The sequence below is a fragment of the Channa argus genome, chromosome 7 (genome assembly GCF_033026475.1).
Source record: "Channa argus isolate prfri chromosome 7, Channa argus male v1.0, whole genome shotgun sequence".
In the NCBI taxonomy this organism is placed as follows: Eukaryota; Metazoa; Chordata; class Actinopteri; order Anabantiformes; family Channidae; genus Channa; species Channa argus.
The window spans coordinates 2649419-2669176 of record NC_090203.1 but is presented as its reverse complement, the minus strand read 5'-3'; the positions used below and the strand labels follow the sequence as shown (position 1 = coordinate 2669176).

The 19758-nt window shown below is 43.5% G+C and overlaps 1 protein-coding gene across 6 annotated transcripts in view; it reads right to left on the bottom strand.

Annotated features, from left to right (window-relative positions):
• sema6cb (semaphorin 6Cb) overlaps window positions 1–19758 on the bottom strand; it is a 136199-nt gene that overhangs the window by 82788 nt on the left and 33653 nt on the right. The window contains exon 1 of one of the 6 annotated variants that reach the window (XM_067509350.1): window positions 6870–7003. The exons of the other annotated variants lie outside the window; for them this stretch is intronic. The gene's annotated coding sequence lies outside the window, so the exon portion shown is untranslated. Of the gene's footprint in view, window positions 1–6869; window positions 7004–19758 lie in introns of those variants that run through there. 6 annotated transcript variants of the gene reach the window in all.

Genomic DNA, 19758 nt, shown 5'->3' with positions numbered 1-19758 from the left:
GGGCCTCTTATCCTGCCATAATAGTTTTGAGGTGAGCCCCATTAACCAAATGAGCTTGTCTGAGCAAAACATTCCCATTAACACCCCTCATACAATCCCTCATCTCCTTGAAGTGCACGCTACGGAGCTTTCAAAGCAGATTCCATGGACCACCAAGCTAACACCTCAGTTTTAGGAGCGTTGCATCTATTCAATCTCGCCAGAGGACATCTGACCAAACCCTTCTCTTACCAAAGTTTAACCCACACAGACACGTCCCATTCTCGTATCCACTCCCACGACTCTGGATATTTCCCCGCGGGCCCTGGAGTGTTCACTGGGTTGTGTTAGTGATCAATGGCCCCTGGCCGCTGCATCGGGGGGGGGGGGGCCTTGGACTCGAGGAATGGAGGCATTAATAATGCAAGGTCCAGGCCTGTCATATACTCCATTAGCACAGAGCAGGCGGGAGGCCCGATGGATGATTGATTACTAATTAGATTAATTGCTGTCTTTTAGAAAAGGAGGAGAATGTAATAGACTGGGGGGCCTGACAAGTGCATTGGTGGAGGAGGTTGGCTGGTTGAAAATTACCCACTGAGGTTTTATCGTAGAAAAAAAAAAAAGAGGTGGGAAAGAGATGTTTTTGATTAGGAATGTGTTTGTCCTCTGTCGTCTGTGTAAGTAAGTGTACAATTCAACAAAAACCACCCGAGCCTGTGTACTAAACAAGAATTCAATCAATGTCCAACCACATATCTGTTACTTTAAGATGTATCAACTAAATTGCTCAATTCTCTGTGGGATTCTCTCTAAAATGTGGCTGCTTACAGCAAAAGCCAACAGCTCAACTGCACTGACCACAGCGCCAACTGAAGACGGCCCTGGTGTTATTTGCCGTTTTCACTGGAGACAATTTCCTGCTCCCGTTTCCACATTTCTGTTTCGTTAGGCCATCGCTATCTGGAAAACGTGACACGATAAGGACCCACTACTCTCCAGTCTTCATGTAATGTGTGTAATGCTGAACAGCCATTTGCTAAAGGGTGCAGAGGTGCGGAAAGATTGAATTCCACCTAATCTCCGTGGCCTCCTTTGGAGATAAAGCACATCAGATCCTGACAAATTTAGAAAAGAAATCTTCAAAAATAAAATAAAATAAAACAAAACGTTAAAGCTGCTAATTAAATCAACAAATATCGGCATCAACATCTTCTATATAATAAGTTACATTCTAACTTTAATTATTGCTGTAACTCAGTCCACAGAGAAATTGACGCTTGCAATAAAAATCAATTACTGACCATTTACTGTCATTGTACAACCTCCAACATGATGAATGCGATGCATTTTCTTTGAGGACATATTTATTGCAGGACAGAAATCGGAACTAATCTGTGAGCCTGTGGGAAGATCTTGTCCTCCAGTTTAAATTATCTTTGGCCTTAATTAACCATTTAAGTGTCTCATGGTCGGAAAGCTTTCGTGGCATTTCCATCCCGACAATGAAAGCATTGGAAAACATGGGACACTTTATTAAAACGGGCATTAGGCTTAAAAATACAAACCACTCAAGCTCTGCTTCAATATGACTATTGCAATTATTTTTGTCTAAAACACAACTTCAATCTCAACAAGGGGATGGCGAGGGAGGCATGTATGATTTCCTGAGCATGAGACTAATTGGCACATTGGTATGGCCACACTCATTACATACGCCCACACTCAACATAAATAGCCTCACACTTCTGAGGGGATAATGCCTTCCAAACAGGGAGCTGTATTATTTGCTGCCTCTGCACCGGTCGACCATTGCAAGTCGTATCCTGCTCTTCTGGCTCTCACCAACCCCAGTAGAGAACAGTCCCAGCATGCATTGATATGTTTTCATGCAATAACTCTACTGTTTCCACTTCCTGTAACAAATGATTTATTTATTAGAAGCTTGTGGACGACACATGACTGGCCTAACAGCAAAATGACATGGAAAGCCTACAATAAGGTCGTCCATAGTCATCTCATGCACTACCAATATAGGCCGTGCTTTTTTGGCTCTCTTATCTGCTGACGTGAATCCTAAGTGGACTGGTTTCTATCAGTATTTTTAACAGTGAGATCAATCTTTATGCTTTCTTGTCACAGAGGAGTTCTTGAGGGGCTGTCAAGATGGATTGGAGTATTAGGTCTATTAATTATTCCACTCCTTCACCTAGCTGGAAGGCAGTCGCTCATATCTGACAAAGATAATTTTTGCTTCAGTATCAAATATCTGAAGATGGAGCTTTGTTGGACTGGCACATGGTCCCAAAGGAGGATAAAACCAGTGGATTCAGAAACCGTCAAATTCTGCCACGGACCTTTAGCTGCCTTCAGGACCGACTCTTAAAACTCTTATGTGTCCTGTGACCCTGTACTCACCAGAGCTTCAGATTGTGGGTGATACTGTATGATCTGTGTGAGAAGGCTAGAAAGCTGCCACTGAGAGAACGTAACAGTACAACCACAAATGATGAGGTTGTCATTCTGACAAATACAAATACTATCATTGCAAGAACAAAACATCCATTTTGTGAAACGTGCAACACGACATCAGTTGTGTCATGCTTGGTCTGTACCTGCTCTGCCTTCTCCTTCACCAAGCTCAAGACTGCCTCACACCTCCTCCTCCTCCTCCTCTTCCTCCTTTTAGCCCCTGTGGCTCACTGCAGTGACGACATGCTGTGCTAATTGAAAGCGACCCTGACTTGTCCTTTTTCCAAACCACTCTGCCTGATGCCCCGTTGTTTTCCCCTCCGCCGGCGGCTGACAACTGGCCTTTCGGCTGCGGCACACTGCAGCGCAATCTCTGGCCTCGCCATGTCGGCCTCTCGCCTCTCTTCCTCGGGAAACACAAGATCAGGTCTAAAGCCACACAGGGCAGAAAGAAACTGCAGACTTGCACCGTTTTTTCCCCCCCCTTTCTTGTTTACCTGCAACGTGGTTCGAAAAGGCAGCTGGAATTGCTGTGGTGAGAATTGTTCCAGAATAAAAAAAGAAATAGTCCAAAAAAGGTTAAAGGAAAACACGACTTTGCTTTGGTGGCGTCATGCAAGTATAACTGATGCATAATATTGTTTACTCAATAAAGAGGTGTCAATTTGAAATTCAATAAAGATGCAGGCAATTCAGAGCCATCTTCCTTCGAACATGCTCTGCAAACTCTGAAGGACAAACGCTAACCTAATAAATGAGCTACAGCTGTAGCACAGACAACATGATTACATTTCAGCCATACTTAATTCTTTTATCAAAGAGCAGTGAGATTCCACTAAAAACAAAAGGCTTGTACCTGCAGTGTTTCAGTGGAGGCTTGTTGTTCTTATCGCCCTCACTGAACAGGGCTGAGGCCTGTAATGTAATAGCCAGCAGCGTGCTCATAAATCACCTGAAGAAGCTGTATGCCACATGCACTGACACTCCCAATCTGCCAACCTGTGTCTTTATTAAAGAGCACATTATACTGAAAGGCGCCTTCTACCCCCCCCATGCTATAAACAACTCAACTCATATTTATGCAAACACAAGGATATGAATGCTTTCCTCTGCAGGCTAAAATACATTTCTCAGAGCTTTAATATACAAAATAGGTGTGTGTGTGTGTGTGTGTGTGTGTGTGTGTGTGTGTGTGTTACAGACTGAGACAGGCATTGTTTTTACATCTTGTCACCCTTCACAATTGCGGCGATTGTCTCCCTCCTACTGTGAGTGACGCATCAATCTGGATGTATGAATGTCTATTCATATCTGATTTTCCTTGGTAAATCTCTTAGATGTTATTGGCCAGATAGTGTAAACAACAAAGTGTGAAGTTTGGTGTGTGCGCATCTGTGTGTGTGTGTGTGTGTTTGTGTACTCTGCTTTGTTGATATGTTGCATTCGTGTTTTGTCTTCCTCCTTCCAGCAACACTGACAGCTAAATTGGAAAACGTCAAACGTAAAAATGTTGTATGAGCTCGCGAAGATGCGGCAACGAGGCCACATGTGGTTTCGCTACAGAGCACATATATTAACAGAACCATTCAGTCCTCTGACATCTTCTGATCAAGAGATGTTCAGTCTGTAAGATCTCTGCCCTAATGTTCATCCCAAAAAACTATTTTTACTGCTTTTCATTTGAACAACGTCTATTAAATTTGTTCAAGGTCAGAATTGATATATTTTGCTCATCTGACCCTCTAACAGTTTCTGCAACTGCTAATCTTCAACTTAGCCTCAAGCAAAGACTGCTCATCAACTTCAACCAGTTTTTTTTTTTGCGTGGACAAAATATCTAACTGTGAGAAGGAAAAAGCTTTGAACGAAGCCACGATGTCAACTTTATCCCAACCAAAATCATGGAAATGATTAGCAAAGAGGAAAACCAAAACTAAATTCCTTTCTCCCGTTCGGTTTTGGCAAAGACAAGACGTATCCCTCGGTAAACACCGGCAGCATGACACATCCCTGCAACGAAAGCCTCGCTTGTGAGAGACGGAAACGTAAACAGCTCGCAAACCTTCAGAGAAGAAGTTGTTACACTCCAGAAATAAAACATAAAAAAGTGGGAATTGAGGAAAGGTGCGAGTCAGGGCTGTTTGTTGGAGGTTTTTCCACTTCTCCACACTCTTTTGGCTGTAATCGGACCGGTGGCAGCAGTCCAAGGCAATCTCTGAGGACCGTCACTCACACAGCTGCTGATGTAGATCTCGGGCCATTTGCACACTAAGCCTCGGGTTTTACCTCCACACCCTACTCCAACCATTTTTATTCCTACCTACAAAACATGGAAGTACATTTTTAAAAATGTCTCAGACATTGTGAGTATACTCTACAGTGTTGTGTTAGGCCCACAACTTTCTTCTTTGGCTACTCAAGTTGAATAGAACATAGATGACATTGCTACGCCAGTTAACTGAGACAGTTTCAATGCAGCACCAGTTGCACTAGCAGCTGTTGCCAGTTGTTAAAGTGTGGTCACTGATTCTTACTGTTGGGACATTAAATGTCTCTGTCCTCCGGTGCATCTTACACTAATCACCAAGAGACGACTCGATTAAACAAAGATTTACAAAGGTTTACGTCCTCCAATTCAGAATTGAGTGGTAAATAGTGATTAGCTGGAGCAGGCTGCTACAATGTGGTCAAAGTTTCCGTTGCTACGCAAAGGTCTTAAAAAGCATCTCATGCTTGGTTCCGTGTGTGTACGACTTTTGATACGTGCTGAAAAGGGCTTTCGAGCAAACCGACTCCTCCTTTGCACGAACATGATAAGTGCGTCACACAGGGGTTACGATCACTCACCCAGACAAAATCAGATATGAGAAGCAATCTTGATGCCGATCACCTGACCTCACGCCTCACAACACGTCACGCCCTTCTACCTAAGCTGCCTCAGTGTCACCGGGCTTCTAAAAACTGGTCAGCGGAAGATGAGTAGGGGGAGGGGGGGAGTACGCCGGGTCCCGCAGCACACATTATGTTTCTTGACAATACAGATCAAACACAGTCTCTTAGCAGCTGAGCTGCTGTTTGTTATCTTGTCTGAGCGGAATGTGCGACGCAGACGCACGGCGAAGGAGAGCGAGGCAGACAGGTAATCCAGGATTACGGTGCCGACATGTCATTTCCGTGGACGTGTTATTCCTGCTCAATCGTCTTTTGTGTGAAACATAAGGTGCAACCCCATCTGTCTGCTCCAAGCTCTCCTCTGGCACCCATCAATGGCGCACCGTGGACCAGCATAGACGACGAGATAATGAGCTCCCGTTGCCTTGTCAACGCTATTCCTTTTTTTTCCGACAGCCACACTCTTAAGCTCCCGTTTGCCCGTTTCCCGGTGTGCTGAGCCGTTCGGTAAACAAAGCATCTAGACTGTAGTTGAAATTTCACGTCGTCTTAAAGTCCCTCCTTTAGGCAACCACAGGTGGACAATGCAGCCACAAGTAGTTTGCCATTGGCTGCAGGCAGGGATGATTTAACAGCTGCAACTAAAGCACTTTTTAGAACAAGAAAGGAAAAAAAAAAAAAGTTAATGAATGCAAAGCTCAAAGTTTGCAATACAATCTAAACGTAGGAGGCTGGTAATGACGGCAATGACAGATACTGTCATTTATCTGTGAAGCACCAGGCAGACGTGCTTGTCCTCCACTTGGCCTAAGTGAATCCCTGAAGCCTTTTAACGCTAGAAAAGGTTCAAATAAAGTCATATTTCACTTGTAAAAGTACATTTTCCTTTTTGAGTGCTTATTCATAAACTCAGGTGGGAAGCACCATCAGCCTGGAAATTATGGACACTCATCACGTTAAATGGCTTTAAAAACAAAGCCACGGGCATTTTAAGGACGGAAATGGGCAAGTGGAACTGTTGGGTTTCGTGTTTTCATCGCTCTCCTGTTAATAATATATGGTTCAATTCCCTTTCCTGCCTCATTTCTCTTCTCTCCTTCCGCCTTTCCTTCCTCCCTCCTACTCCTCGTACAGGTTCGGTTTTCATTTATGAGGGTAGTGTCTTTATTACAATTCCCATTAGCTACTTCACGGCAGAAGCAACAGCAGCTATTCTTCCCCAGCTCCCCATAATTCACACAATGACAACAGGAAATATACATGTAGGCCACTTATCATGATATACCAAAATGAGAGCACATCATAAAAGAATCATAAATTAACATAAAGTCCTTTCAATTTTAGCCATGTTTGGTTGTTTTCGTCATGTCCACGTGCTTCTCTATGACGCTCACAGCAGAAACACAGTCAAGCAGTCATAGTTTTTCTTCTGTGTGTGTGGTAGCTCAGGTAAAGCTGAAGGTTAAACTGCTAATTCAGAACCACAAAGGGAACAGAGCAAACTAGAAAAAGAAATCGCGACTTACTAATTGCCTCTTTCCTGGGTTACGAGTTCGTGGCCAGTCACAGATGAAGGCCATAAAGCACGTTTTATTCCAAAAGTTTCTCTTCAGTTTAAAGCTTTTCTCTCTGTCACTCATCAGTGTGGCTGGTTGGAGGAGTCTGGCTACGTTCGCGCTGCTGTATCTGCATTTGCATCTTGACGTTTCCTGTAGAGTGACATTCTGTCCTTTACCTGTGTCCCTGCAGTGTCCCACACGAGAGTGAGTGTGAAATTCCAAAATGCACACGCATGCACAGTGCACCATAATCAGGGAACTAATTCCAGCTGAAAGATCAGACACGTGAGCGGGTTTTTCACTATGCTCCAAAATGATGCCAGTTCTCTTTCCATCTAGAGCAGAAAAGATAAACAAGATTCTACTACTGAAGTTTTAAATCACCGGGTAATTCTGATCAGCCGTTTTGTTAATGAAATGCTAATGTAACAGTCAGGTTCTCTGTCTCTCAATATTTATACTATATCAAGCCACATTTTACTCCCCTCAAATGTCTTTTCTGAAAACATCCCTCTAAACGTGCCTTAGTATATTCAGCTTTATTTTACAGTAACTGTAGAAAAAGACCCCCCCCCCTTCCTGCTCTTCCTCCCTATTGACTCTTTATTTTGGTTTGAGAAAAAAAAAAAAGCTAAAGCAGCTGCTAAAACAAAGACACAAAGGAAAACACAGAACTTGCTGATGTCTACCAAACACATTTTCTTCTCCGTGGAGCTCAGGCAAAGCCGACCTCTCACCTGGTTCTGTAAGAAAAGCTCCAAAAGCTGTTTTGCATAGTCAGTGAAGTGAGAATAGGATTTCAAAACATCCAAATGATTCCAAACGTGCACATGCAGGAGAAGGAGAACTGCTCAAATGCTAAGCAGGAAGAAAACCTTCTAAATCAGTCTGCAACAACTTTGGCTCCACCGATACTGTAACTCGGCACATGTGCGCGCTAGCAGCGTTCAGGAAACTTTGTCCCCGTTCCAGTCTGAATCATGACATCAGTGTTGACAAACTGTAAACACCGGGTGGTAAATGCATAACGCCAGCTAAAGCGCTCATTTTCAACTCCCACAGAGCATTTGCCAATTGCATGAGTCATGACAGTTCAATGAAAAAACAGTCTGACCTATTCATGTTTTGTTCATTAATGGCTGGGCCTCGGCCCCATGTCAGCATGCTGGCTGGTACCGCAGAAGGCCAAGAGGGACACGAGGCTGTGCTAACACCCACCGCCATGTCATGGCCTGGCGCGGGCCTGTGCTTTGGAAGGTTGGCTTATGGAAATCAGTGAGGCTTGGCCTGGCTTCACTCTTGCCTCAGTCTGCTAATGGCTTTCCAAGTTTGGGGCTGCCATTTGTCAGCCTGACTGATGTCTGTGCCATGAGGATCAATCTCTTTCCACAATCCATCTATTCGCCATCAGAGGAGAAGTACCGCGCGCCGACATGTTGGGCCAGACCAGCGTGCATGTGCTCCAAAAATCAGATACCCCCCCCCCCCGAAAAAAAACACAAAAAACAAAACAAGCACTTAAGCTTTAAACTCAGAGGTAGGTCTGGGATTGTATGGAGCATTATGAGGATAAAGGAATCAATTTGATGCTTAGTTGACGTGAAAAGAGAAGAAAAAAGGATTTGGTACATAATATAGGACAGACACCCCCTTGATGAATCGCTTAAAAACTAACTACTAAAATTCCATTGAAGGAACATCTGTACTAGCTCAATGTGCCTAATCATTATATTGATGATTATATTGATGTGAATGCAAACTTCATCACCCAAGTGGATATTCATTTAATAATGTTTTTACTATGTAATCGGGGCATGTTAAGGCAAAAGCTTTGTTGTATACACTTGCCATGGTTACAGGTAGGGTCTCATCTGTCGCAAGATCAGTGGAAAATTCTGTTTGATGATACGTTGGTAGAGGAACTATGAACTATGCTTCTTGGATAAGAAGAACGAGTACAGACCTATTATTGCAGCATCCACAGATTATCGTGACAGAAGATGCTGTTTCCTGACTTTTTTTTTTTTTTCACCTATTTGTCTCCGGGTGCAGGGAGAGAGACAACAGACCAGCACAACACCGACTATCTGTATTAACAAATGCGGCGGAAAGCAACTTATTTAGACTTCGGCTGCCCACTTCATGATAGTGAAAGATGTCAAAGAGCAAAAATTATCATCAGGAGAAATCTACCTGGATTAATCAGCTGTGGACACTAGACACAAGTTTTAGAACAACTTGTGAGTGGAGATGCACAGGCAAAGCCGAAGGTTGTTGGACAGTGTGGAAGAGGAGAAATGAGAGTCCACATGCATTTAAATTATATCGACATCCCTTTAAAATGATATATAGGAACCAGCCCTAAACCTAACACTATACTTCGTCAAGTGTATATTATATTTATTTATTTAATTATAATATAATAGAGGGTTTAAAACAGAGAACAGGGTGACAACAACGGCTGAACGAGGTGGTGGGGCCCCAGGTGAGCCCTGTGGTGGGTCATTTCACAGCCCTGTAGGCTGAGTAACACTGACAGGTCAGCTGGAAGACTCACTGCCAAGAGAAATCCTCAACGGAAAGAACAGGGCATGGGTGTGTGCCTCAACACCCTCACACACACACACACGACATGCAAAATACACACAAACGCACACATTCCTCTGCATCCACCGCAAAAATAATTTCCTTTTCAATCTAGCACACAATAACTGAGCTGCTGTTTATTGACCTTTGCCATGGCGCTTTTCACCAGGCAATCACTTCTTTAGCTTGAGGCAGAGAAATATAGCTCTGACTGTGGGCTCTGGGCTGTAAGTCAGCCATCAGCATACAGGCTGTCATACATTCACCGCCCAGGATGCACAGCGGGACGTGTGGCGACCGCCTGGGGGAGGGAGCGCGTCCCTGACAGCCGCAATGATTGGATCATCAAAGACGACAACTCGATGTTAAAACCATCATTAGTGCAGTATAAAAAATTAAGGGGAATCACAGCACTGAAGGCTCGTGCACGCAGGTGCCTGAGAGGCATATGCCCACACAGTCTGTGTTCACAACACAATATTTGATGGTCACAGTCAAGTTCAGACTGGAAACTGGCCGCTGTCATCCAATTTTTACTGCCAAAAACATGTCGGCTTTGGATTCCTTGTGTTAAAGATTGTACATTTAAAGCTACAGTAGGCAACGGCTTATAAATTGTCTTTAGTAGAGATCTGTGGCATAAATTCTGTTGTGGTTTTTCCAGCAAGAATCACCCTTTCAACCAAGCGGATTAGGTAAATGTGGAAGACACTATGGGCACAGCATCAGTATTTGATGCCCTGGGTGGATTGATTTCCACTCATGTGATGCCGCCTGCTTGATTCCCAAAAGCTGTGTGCAGATTGTAGCTCGAATTACTTAAAGAGCAATGAAGCAGGTGAAAATGCCCACATGCAAATGCTGTAGCTGCCACGGGAGAAGCTGGCACAATGGTGCCCATCAAGTGATGAAACTGTCCTTAACTGTAAACAATGCTGCCTCTTTTGGCCAAGAGATTGTAACGTCAAGCAGCAACATGGGACACGGAATCTTACCAAAGATGGTTAATGGTTAATTCTTTGAAAACTGTTTAAAGCATATTTGGATTCTCTCCATCCTTTTCATGAATAATTAGAGGTGGGGAGAAAGTCAGGGTGGATCCATCAAGGTGGCAACCTTCTCCCTGCCAAATGAAGGCTGGTGACAGTGAGAGTCCTATTTGGCTGACAAGCAGCAGGGAAGCAGGTGGGCAGGCTGGGGCTTATCTGCCAAAACAGCCAGGGTTACGCCACACCTCCTGCCGCAAGAACTGCCATGACTCAAGGACCACACGGGGAGAGAATGAGAGGGTAACAACAGGAAGGGACAGACGAGAGAACAGGGAGGTCGAGATGTGGGGGCCTATGCGAAGATGCAGGTGGAGAGCAGGGGAAAAGCTGAAACCGGAAAATTGTAGACTACAGGTGAAGGACGTCTAGTACACAGTACTGCAAATGAAGATTTTGTACTTTAATTCGGTTAGAATAGGCAGAGAAGATTAGTGTTGACTTAGAGTTTCTGTACTGATAATGTACTGATAAACATTAAAGCAAAAAAATAAAAAAAAATTATAATAATAATAAATTAGTATTCGGAGTTTTCGAAAACAATTCCTGGATTTATGAAATGTGGGAACTGCTGCTGAAAACACAAAGATTTCTGTATTTTATTGTTCTAAAACACTCAAATAAGCTCAGGAACTCACGAAACTTAACATTAATGGTGTCACAGACATGACAGATAAAAAATCCTGATATTCACATACTTCAGATGTGAAATCTCCAATTCTGCTTTCTCCACCCGTCACCTGGAAATGACATCATCCTCGTTCACCTGTGTTTGACCCACAAGCCCCTGTGCTGCTCAATCCCCACTGGTGCTGGCAGACTCTGCTGCAACACACCATCACTCACTCCACTGGGGGCATTACAACATTCCCAAAACCATATCCAGCACTTCTAGAGCGTTGACTAAGCACCTCCAGGTTTGCTGCAGGGCTTTCATGAGGAAGTGCGAATGAAGGATCCCAGGTGTCAATTTAATTGAGACGGCAATATTGCCATGTAAGCCGAGCGTTCCACCTGTAAGGGGCCAGCTGATTACACGCTGGGATAACTCTGAAGGCCACAGCCGGGACTTTATCCTCCCAAGTAACATTTCTTAGAGCACAGAAACCAAAATTCACTATGCAAACAGAGACAAGGGGCCTGTCTGCTGCATATAAACAGGGGCTGCTCTTACTGCAGTGTAACAACATTACAGCAGTCCCCATTCTGATTGATGAAAGTGCCATGTCCGCAAACGCCTCTTTTACATAGCAGAGAGCCTCCCCTGCACGTCGCAATTCATCATCTGACAGAGGGATGGCGGCATTCATCTTAATGCATTACAGACCCAAACAGGTCCGAGGTCACAAGCTGCTGACGCGCATCGCTCTGTGATTTTAAAAAGGGGGAGGAGAAATGAGATGGCTGGGACTTTTTAAGCGGGGAGCACAGAGGGGCATGAGCAGGATAATACTGTCAGTTTAGTGTTTGCATCACCTGCTAACAGTGCCTGCACCTGGACGGGTCATCAACAGACACTGTCCTAACAGACTGCACTGCTTTGCCAATGTTAAACGGTAAATCCTGCCCTAAAAACTGATGACAGATATTTTTTTTCAGAGTTCAGGTTGTTATCAGATGGAATTCTGACTTTAAATACAAACGTTAGTGCAATAGTCTTGAGAAGTAGTATGAAGACATTACACTTTGTGGCTCTGGAGTCGTCTTGTCAAGTCTGAAAATGTCATGTTAATGTCATCAGGGTTATCGTGTGCTCGGGGACTGCAGGTTTTTACCAGAAAGCACTTATGCTACAACATAGAGACGCCTTTGGTTGTACGAAATGCACGATGGAGCTTTTGGAACCACACACAAAGCTAAGGTCATTTTTCCAAAGAACAGCAGAGTTTGGTCCAAATTCTGCTGCTGGATGCAGGGCTGAGCTCTTTGTGACTGTTGAGAGCCATGAATTATTACTTACAGATGCTGTGCTCGACTTCACACTTCCTACAGGGCCTAGGGTCAAAATCACATGGAAGTCATTTAAATGCACAATAATGCGACGCAACAACAAGGCAAATAGACGCCGATCTACAGTCACGATTCTATATGGTTCACGGTATATTAAGAAAGACTTTGAGCTGTTTGTATTTATGAATTTATGCTCAAGCTCTACTGCTGTTCGCACACCAACAGAGAAAATTACTCCTGAACAACAGGAAGTGATGCATGAGGCTGGACTGCAGATCTGTGTGCACACATTCACTCTTCTAGCTGCTGACAGGTTTTTTCTTGGCTTCAACTGCAATATCAAGACCTGTCGTGAGCAAGTTAAAAGTGCAGAAGGCAAATGACTTCAGGTGTTTTCTGTAGGATACTGTGCAATGTGACTCTGTGCCCCATAGCAGTAAATTACAAGGCCACTAAAAACACTTATAGTGTTTGCCTCAGCAAGTGACCAAATACTTATTTATATTTTGCTTTCCATGTTCTCCACTTGGCAAGAATGTGTGTGTTGGGGAGGGGGTGGGGGGGGTAATTGGCATGCAAGCTTCAGCAGGGCAGTTAGACGAGCCAGGTCCCAAGCTCGGGCACAAAGCACAACGGCTCTGCTGTGCCTGCAAAATTAGTTTAAAGCTGTGATTCAGCAACAGGCTGAGACCTGTACAGTGTCACTGATGCCATCCATCACTGCAAATCCATTTCTCTGGCAGAACAACTAAAGCATGCTATCACAGCCCCAGCCTCAGCCCCAGCTCACACACACACACACACACACACACAGGGCAGCAGGTTCGCAGAAATCCAAAAGACAGTGGCTCTGCTGATACAGGTTTTCAATAATGTTGCAATGTGTTTGGACTGAAGTCATCCATACTGATGGAGGCCTTTTTCTCCTGCTGTGCGTTTGTGAAAGTGTATTGAGCAGTTGGGGAGAATCTTTGGTTGGAATCATATTCGTGCCCAAAACTATTCAATTAAACGGACCACTTTCTAGAAAAATAAAAAGAAAACAATGTCAAAGGACGTCTTCACTGATTTTGAAGTAGCTTCTTTTGGTTCTAGTTTGTGTAGTAAATGTACATCAATGCCATTGACTTCCCTTCATGTAAATATGTCTGTACTTCAAGATGAAAAATGCCTCCAGATGACATCACTTAGATTAACCTTCAGTTAAGGTCATGTCGTCTTGTTGCTCACAATCTGGAGTTTGTAATCATGGTCAACCTCCTTTTTCAAAGCTTTTCCTAATGATTAAAAACTCCTCCGGGTGATGTCATTTGGAGGAGTTTTTTTTTTTAAGCTAACAGCTAGCTATTTTAATAACATTAATGTACATTTACACCGTAAACCAAAGCCATAGAGAGCAAGATGAAAATTGATGAAGACACCCATTAATGTTGCCGTGGCCACGTTGAATTTTGCGTCATGACGTCAGTGACTAAGGTCAAAATGTACTCGAACATATCATCTAAATAATCTAAAGCCTACATGGTGTAGAATGTGAAGACATAACGTGTATTTCTGTCAGTGAGTCTATGAACCAGTAACATATAGTTAACAGAAAGTTCAGTCAGTAATCCGGTCTAAGCCTGCAAACGCATATGAATCTGCATTATTTCTCGTCACTAGCTTGTCCAAACAGTCCCTTTGCTTTGCCCTCCCATTCTTCATCTCCCCTTCTACAACTTAAAAACTGATTTATATTAAAAAAAAATAAATTAAAAAAAAAAGGGTATGCAGATAACATGAGATAAGCACCACAGCAGGCACAGGTTTCTACCTCATTTACCATTTAGACGATGCCCCCCAACCCTAACATGCAACATGATGCAGCGTATGTTTACGTTCTCTATTTAAAGGGTGACTGGGGTCTGGAGTGGGAGCTGGGATCAGGATTGACAAAGCGCTGTTCAACTTTGTGAACGAGTCTAAGTCGGCGTGGGAGGAGAGACAGGGGCTAGGACAGGGGGGGCTGAGCTCAACAAGATGGGGGTGCCAGTAGATCGAATCTCTTCTCATTAACTTTGCCCAGGCCAGTGGAGAGCTAGAAGAGGAGGAGAGGATGTGGGAGGGAGGATGCGTTTAATGAAGACTCCTGCCGTGAGAGTTCGCCTCGCCTACTGTGCAACGTTGTGAATAAGCCCGGCAGACAGATGGGCTGAGGAATTGATCAGTGGAGACGGTCTACAGAGACCTGCACACAGACGCTGCATTGAAGCTGGGGTGGAGTATACAATCAAGGATATCAAAGACAATGAAATGTCATTGTAAATAACTACCACTGGGAGAAAACTCCACCCGTGGTTGGAGGCACACAACCTAAATGCGATTTTCATTTGAACCGACAGCAGGGGAGGAGCTCAGAGAAGTCAAAAATCTAACCACTCGTGCTTATTATTTTTCAGGCCGGCAAGCCTTGGGAGACCGAAACAGAGAAGAGTCCCGCTGAATCAGACCTTGAAAGATTTGCCCAGACCACTGACTCTGAAGTAGGAATTTAGAAAAAGAGGCTATTTGGTATCTCGCTCTCTCTCGTGCTTCTGAGAGCTGTCCCACTTTCAGCCCGGGATCTGTGTGGCATCTATCTTTCACACAAGTGACGACGCCCCCAACCCTGCGCTGCCACTCTCATTTTCATCCTCTATTGTTCCAGGCTCAGAGCCTCAGCCCAGCACGGCACAAGTCCTGCAATTCTGTCATCTCCACAAGCTCAATACTTGCCTGCACTGCTGATAAACAGCCAAAGACTGAGGTGATGAATAAATCACATTACGGCACAGACGCACTTAGCAGTGCCAGAAGGAGGCCAGTTTATTCGCTGTACTGGGGGTTATTTTGGAGAACTCTTCATGCCGTAGCGCTTCGTTGAGGTTCAAAGATCGCTGCAGGTGACCCTTTCCACACACAAAGGCAAAACGTAGTCTCATGATATTTGTATCAATATGGTTTAAAAGAAGGCAATTTTCACGTCCACCTCTCAACCGATCCATTAGTCTATAATCACAGCATTTCACGGCAGTTACGTAAATCAACTCCTGCACATTTATTTTTCAAAAAAAAAAGAAAAAAAGATTAACATGTGAAAAGCGTGAACCCTCCCTCTTGCGCTCTGAATGTGACTCGGTTCTCTGAGGCCTTCGTTTTTCTTCTTCCCTTCTTCCCTGCTGCTTGGCCGTTTTTGTTGTATCATGTAGTTCTTTTTTTCCCCATGTATCACAGAGAGATCTCTAAGTGCTTTTAACCTTTACTGCAAATAAATAAATAAATAAATAAATAAATAAATAAAATGGTGAAGCAATATTTTAGGCGAAAGTTATAGAAAAGAGAAAAGCAAGTCTACCATCACAGAATGATTATGTACTCAACAAATACACCTTCAACGTTCTTCAACGCGTTGCCTGTTATTTTCTGCTCGTCTCACATCTCCATCAAATGCTTGTGGACAACGCTGAGTGACGACACACTTTTATCGGTTCCTCAGATTTTAATACAAACCAGGCAGAGTTCAAACAGCATCCGTGACAGGCTTTGTTGATCGAGTTTTGCAGAATTAACACGCTTTGAGAGAAAAATGCTGAACTTTACGAAACGGCGGCGATGTTTGCTGTGTAGATCATAGCAGCAGGAAAATAATTAAATGCCAGATTTACTTCTAATAATGAATCAGCCTGAAGCCCAGTTCATAAAAATTTTGAGAAGATTCTTCAGGTGCACTAACAGTTTAAAGGCATGAGCAGCAATAATAATCCTGTTAGATGTCACCAACTTTATAAGAGACTGTTTTTTTATACGTTCTCTTTAAAAGGTAAATTACATTGCAGCTCCTGCATGGCAGCTGTGGGATGGGGTTGTGTGCCTGTGACACATTTCTTTGACATTTGTCAAAAGGACTGTAACCGACCTGGCGAAGAAAGTGCATCGAACTTGACAGATTCTTGTAGTTAGATCTGTGCTGCCCTGGGGGCTCCGACACCTCTAACAATTCAGGCCTAACACTGTCACCATGGTAACCGCTGCCTGACACCTCTGGCAATGGCAAATAGACTGACCACAGTGGAACATTTGAGACGACGCTGGCAAAGTCTGTGTGCATCTTAACACAATGAAGACCCCAGGCTTTTTTTTTTTTTTTTTTTTTTTTTTTTTTTTTTTTTTTTGAGGGAGGGGGGGCAGTCACTGAGAGCCAGTTACTTTCAGAGGAAGCAAAGAACTTCATGGACAAACATGACTGAGGGTGAAAAGGGGGGCAACACTAGCAGGGTGTCCATCTCCAGCTGGCATATCGTGGAATGTTAATTAGGCCTGCAAAGACAAGACACCTCCTTCTTAAATGTCACATCCTCGTGAGCAGAGCGGGGACCAGCCACGGGTTTTGTAGACCTCTGTCAGGAAGATGGTGCTGCGCTTTGTTTGTCTTTCCAGTGGCAACTTCTTTTCTGTTCTCTTTACCCCAAGCATTTTCTCTTAACATTCTCCTGCTCCTTCTCTTGGCCTTTCTGTTATGCTGTTTACTCTGTGATGAATGGCTCTATTTCAAGTCTAGCTGCTTTTTTTTTTTTTTCTTTTAGCTGGAATAGATTACAAACTGTGCAACTGTGCAGAAAAAAAGATTGATCTCAGTTAAAAAAAAAAAAAAAAAAAACAAAAGAACAACATCAGGGTAGAGGCAGGAAAATATAGACTACAACTGCACTTCACTCTAATGTGGAAATTTTCAGATTTTCGGGTCCTGACAACAGGGCTCGGCAGCCAGCGAAAACAAACGTGGTGCTTTGTAACAAGACGTGACACGGTGAGAAAACCGTGCCCTTTTAAATGGCAGATGCTGTTATCAGCCTGGTTTCATACCCTGAGAGGGGGCAGAAACTCAGATAATAGGCCATCAGTGATGAAGGCTTGGAGGGGGAACCTGCTAAAGCTTCATATGAGTGTTAATATAACTGTAAACGTGCACGCGGTGTGTCCTGTTTTAGAAATTACATCGCAAGCAATACTTTTATTTATTCATTCAGGTTTCTGGCTGTGCTTGTTACAGCCCATTTTTCCTTGTTTGCAGTTAATATGGCGTCTAAAGAATGGCCTCGGGTTTCCTTTGAATATTAAGCAACACATGAAATTATTTGAAATAATAACCGTCTCCCTCACAATTCAACCAACGTTAATGACACAGGGCAAGCGGATTGGAAAATGAATCCCTCCTGCTAAGGTGAGACCGTTTTGAGCAGGAACTCAGGGCAGTTTAGTTTTTATAATTGCCATGACCAAAAGTCTTTTTTTAAATTTTTATTAATATTTCAAGAAGGTACATCCACTCCAGGAAGAAAAATGAGTTTATGTGTAAGTTTTAATTGGATGACTTACTTAAATAAAGTAAATGCATTGAGGGAAGGTGGAGGGATGGTAGTAGGCGTTTTCAGTGCAATAACTCACAAGCTGTCAGCTTTCTGCTTCCCCCCTCTTGTGGAAATCAAACAAATGGTTTTACATTCTCCAACTAGACAGTGAAAATAAAGGGGTGGGACTCGTAGGGGGTCTTACGCTGTTTGCGTGGTTTATTTTAGTGTTACAATTTGCATCATGGAGGCTCTAAAAAGAGTGGGCGCTCCCCCAAAGCTGGAGAGTAGCTCAGCATCACTCTCAAATCATTCAGCCACTAGGGGAGAGAGGTGAGAGTGTAGACGGAAGAGAGAGGAGAGTTGGAAAGAGGACAAAATGAAAGAGACTAACAGAAAGTGACAACAAGGAGAAAGGGATTGATAGTGTGTAGAAAGAGACAAAGCTAAAGGAATAAAAATAACAAAATCTCGTGTGCGCTAATCCCCGTCTCCTGTGGCGCCGTCTCATGTGCAAAGAAAGGAAAAAAAATAAATAAAAAAGCTCACAGAGCTTGCAACCGTCAGGGGATTGGACACGTTTGTAATCCGAGCCGAACACAAACAACAACAGGCCATCGCCGAGTCTGGGAGTTTATGGACATCTTACAGCAGTGCTCCGTTTTGCTGGAATGCCCGCAGTTGGAACAAAGGGAGAAAAGTTTGGTTCTGTCAAACTGATGTCGTCTACAGGATATGGGACCCGTCTCATCTTTCCTCCACCAGTAGCAAAGAGCGTGGGAACGTTCTTTTAGAGCACTGAGCGGAGGTGGAAGACTGACCCCGATTTATCGACCGTCACTCGCCAGGCACATATTCCTGCCATTTGCGGAAACCTGCCAAGAGGCCGTTTAAAAAAAAAGGAATGTATTGACTATCATAAACCCGTTTGTGTTGTTCCTCACAGCACAGAAAAAAAGATGTTTACTCACAGCCGACTGCAAAACTTTGCATCCTCTTACTTTGAAATGGCAAAAAACAAAAAGGATAAAAGATTATTTGTCATCACCATAATATTTAATGCGCACAGTTTAGCGTAAACAAATGTTCCTTCATCATCAGAAGTAAAACAAAAAGTGGTCAAAGACTGTAGAAAAATAATCATCTCAGTGCAAAATTGCTTTGAATTGTCGTCTTGTTAAAGGATCCACTCTCTCTTCATTTGTAGCTTTTCGACTAATTGTAGGAGGCTTTGCATCAAACTCTTCTGATATTGGGCTGCATTCAATCTTCCCTCCACTTCTCTGCAGAGCTCCAGTACCTGCTGTGTTGTTTGACTGTGGGAGAATAGTATTTTCTTCTCACTACAACATACCTGGAAATTTAACAACGTTGACCGTTCGGTTTTTTCACATGCTCCTTATCCTACTCCAAGCGTGTTGCCTTACGTCTAGAAGTAAGCAATGGTTTCCTGTGTGCTTTCTTTCCCCAAACTGTCCAGACTTGTGCAGACTACAGTCGACTGTGGAGATGGGGAATTTTGTTCCAGGTGCCTTTAGGGACTTTGTCAGTTTCGCTGCCGTTTAATTTGGATTCTTATGTAGCTCTTAAGCAAGTTTCTCTAGCAATTCTTGGAATAGACTTCATGTGTCCATGTTTCTTTCATTTCTGGATTAATGTCTTCACATTAGGTCCCGTAGTCCCTTAAACGCTTTGAAACACTTTTAAATCCCTCTCCAGCTTTATGAAGGTTTACAGCATCAATTCAAGGTCTTCTGAAAGCTGCTTTCCGATCCCATCAACCACAATGTACCACAATGTACCACAATGTACCACAATGTACCACAATGTACCACACCCTGTGCCACTCTTTAAGCATGTGTTGAAGAGACCAGACATTACATTACATTTTGAAGTTGATAGAATTTC